Source organism: Arachis ipaensis, chromosome B9, assembly GCF_059453495.1.
Source record: "Arachis ipaensis isolate K30076 ecotype BB chromosome B9, ASM5945349v1, whole genome shotgun sequence".
NCBI classification, from domain to species: Eukaryota; Viridiplantae; Streptophyta; class Magnoliopsida; order Fabales; family Fabaceae; genus Arachis; species Arachis ipaensis.
The window spans coordinates 128809257-128812635 of NC_142444.1; the positions used below are offsets into that span (position 1 = coordinate 128809257).

The following is a 3379-nucleotide window of genomic DNA, read 5'->3' on the forward strand; positions in this document are numbered from 1 at the left end:
GGTGACTTTACTGCACCTACTCCCGACTTCTATAGGAGAAGCATCTCAATCCCTGCCATTGGAGCAAACAACTTTGAGCTTAAGCCTCAATTAGTTTCTCTAATGCAACAGAATTGCAAGTTTCATGGACTTCCATTGGAAGATCCTCATCAGTTCTTAGCTGAATTCTTGCAAATCTGTGACACTGTCAAGATCAATGGGGTTGATCCCGAGGTCTACAAGCTTATGCTCTTTCCCTTTGCTGTAAGAGACAGAGCTAGAACATGGTTGGATTCACAACCTAAAGAAAGCCTGAACTCTTGGGAAAAGCTAGTTAATGCCTTCTTGGCAAAGTTCTTTCCACCTCAAAAATTGAGCAAGCTTAGAGTGGAAGTCTAAACCTTCAGACAGAAGGAAGGTGAATCCCTCTATGAAGCTTGGGAAAGATACAAGCAATTGATCAGAAGGTGTCCTTCTGACATGCTTTCTGAATAGAGCATCATAGGTATCTTCTATGATGGTCTGTCTGAACTGTCTAAGATGTCATTGGACAGCTCTGCTGGAGGATATCTTCATCTGAAGAAGACGTCTGCAGAAGCTCAAGAACTCATTGAAATAGTTGCAAATAACCAATTCATGTACACTTCTGAAAGGAATCCTGTGAATAATGGGACAACTCAGAAGAAAGGAGTTCTTGAGATTGATACTCTGAATGCCATATTGGCTCAGAATAAAATATTGACCCAACAAGTCAATATGATTTCTCAGAGTCTATCTGAAATGCAAGCAGCAACAGGCAGTACTAAGGAAGCTTCCTCTGAAGAAGAAGCTTATGATCCTGAGAACCCAGCAATGGAAGAGGTGAATCACATGGGAGAACCCTATGAAAACACCTATAATCCTTCATGGAGAAATCATCCAAATCTCTCATAGAAGGATCAACAGAGACCTCAACAAGGTTTCAACAACAATAATGGTGGAAGAAACAGGTTTAGCAATAGCAAGCCTTTTCCATCATCTTCTCAGCAACAGACAGAGAATTCTAAACAGAGCCATTCTGAATTAGCAACTGTTGTCTCTGATCTAATCAAAACCACTCAAAGTTTCATGACTGAAACAAGGTCCTCCATTAGAAATTTGGAGGCACAAGTGGGTCAGGTGAGTAAGAAAGTTACTGAACTCCCTCATAGTACTCTTCCAAGCAATACAGAAGAGAATCCAAAGAGAGAGTGCAAGGCCATGAACACATCTCACATGGCCGAACTAGAAGAGGAGGAAGAGGCAGTGATTTTCACTGAGGAAGACTTCAATGGACGTCCACTGACCTCCAAGGAGTTCCCTAATGAGGAACCATGGGAATCTAAGGTTCACACTGAGACCATAGAGATTCCATTGAATTTACTTTTGCCATTCATGAGCTCTGATGAGTATTCTTCCTCTGAAGAGGATGAAGATGTTACTGAAGAGCAAGTTGCTAAGTACCTTGGAGCAATCATGAAGCTAAATGCCAAGTTATTTGGTAATGAGACTTGGGAGAATGAACTCCCCTTGCTCTTCAAAGAACTGGATGACTTGACTAGGCAGAGATTACCTCTGAAGAGACAAGATCCTGGAAAGTTCTCAATACCTTGTGCCATAGGCACCATGACCTTTGAGAAAGCTCTGTGTGACCTAGGGTCAAGCATAAACCTCATGCCTCTCTCTGTAATGGAGAAGCTAGGGATCATTGAGGGGTACAAGCTACTAGAATCTCACTAGAGATGGCAGACAATTCAAAGAAACAGGCTTATGGACTTGTAGAGGATGTCTTGGTAAAGGTTGAAGGCCACTACATCCCTGCTGACTTCATAATCCTAGAGAATGGAAAGTGTATGGATGAATCCATCATCCTTGGCAGACCCTTCCTAGCCACAGCAAAAGCTGTGATTGATGTTGACAGAGGAGAATTGATTATTCAAGTGAATGAAGACTCCCTTGTGTTTAAAGCTCAAGAATATCCCTCTGTAACCATGGAGAGGAAGCATGAAGAGCTTCTCTCAATACAGAGTCAAACAGAGCCCCCACAGTCAAACTCTAAGTTTGGTGTTGGGAGGTTCCAACATTGCTCTGAACATCTGTGAGACTCCATGAGAGCCACTGTCATGCTATTGACATTAAAGAAGTGCTTGTTGGGAGGCAACCCAATCTTTAATTATCTATGTTAAATTTCTATTTTCTTTTGTTATTTTATATTTTCTGTAGGTTGATGATCATGAGAAGTCACAAAAACAATTGAAAAAGCAAAAACAGAATGAAAAACAAAACACCCTGGAGGAGAAACTTACTGGCGTTTAAGGGTAGCAGAATGGGCGTTAAACGCCCAGTCTGGCACCATTTTGGGTGTTTAACGCCAGAAATGGGCACCAGACTGGCGTTTAACGCCAGGAATGGGCAAGAAGTTGGCGTTAAATGCTAGAAATGGGCAGCAGCCTAGCGTTTAACACTAGGATTGGCAGCAAATGGGCGTTTTGCACGCCACATGGTGCAGGGATGAGAAATCCTTGACACCTCAGGATCTGTGGACCCCACAGGATCCCCACCTACCTCATCTCTCTCTCTCTCTTCTTCACCCATTCACCAATCACCTCAATACCTCTTCCCCCAAAACCCCTCACCTATCAAATCCCACCATTCTCTTCACCACTCACATCCATCCTTCATAAAACCCCACCTACCTCACCAATCAAATTCAAACCACTTTCCCACCCAAACCCACCCATAATGGCCGAACCATACCCCCCTCTCCACTCCTATATAAACCCATCTTCACTCCTTCATTTTCACACAACATACACACTACCTATCCCCCTTGGCCGAAACACAAAGCCACCTCCATCTCCTCTATTTCTTCTTCTTCTACTCTCTTCTTTCTTCTTTTGCTCGAGGACGAGCAACCTTCTAAGTTTGGTGTGGTAAAAGCTAAAGCTTTTTTTTATTTTTCCATAACCATTAATGGCACCAAAGGACAGAGAAACCTCTAGAAAGAGGAAAGGAAAGGCAAAAGCTTCCACCTCCGAGTCATGGAAGATGGAGAGATTCCTCTCAAGGGTGCATCAAGACCACTTCTATAAAGTTGTGGCCAAGAAGAAGGTGATCCCCGAGGTCCCTTTTAAGCTCAAAAAGGGTGAATATCTGGAGATCCGACATGAGATCCGAAGAAGAGGTTGCGAAGTTCTCACCAACCCCATTCAACAAGTCGGAATCTTAATGGTTCAAAAGTTCTATGCCAATACATGGATCACCAATAACCATGATCAAAGTGTGAACCTGGACCCTAAGAATTGGCTTACAATGGTCCAGGGAAAATACTTAAATTTTAGTCCAGAAAATGTAAGGTTGGCATTCAACTTGCCCATGATGC

At 42.9% G+C, this 3379-nt stretch overlaps 1 non-coding gene across 1 annotated transcript; it reads right to left on the minus strand.

Moving 5' to 3' along the window:
* Nucleotides 1-357: 357 nt before the first annotated feature.
* LOC148546288 (small nucleolar RNA R71) lies at nt 358-465 on the minus strand. Its single transcript, XR_015900352.1, has one exon. It is a non-coding gene; the product is annotated as a small nucleolar RNA R71 (small nucleolar RNA).
* Nucleotides 466-3379: the final 2914 nt, after the last annotated feature.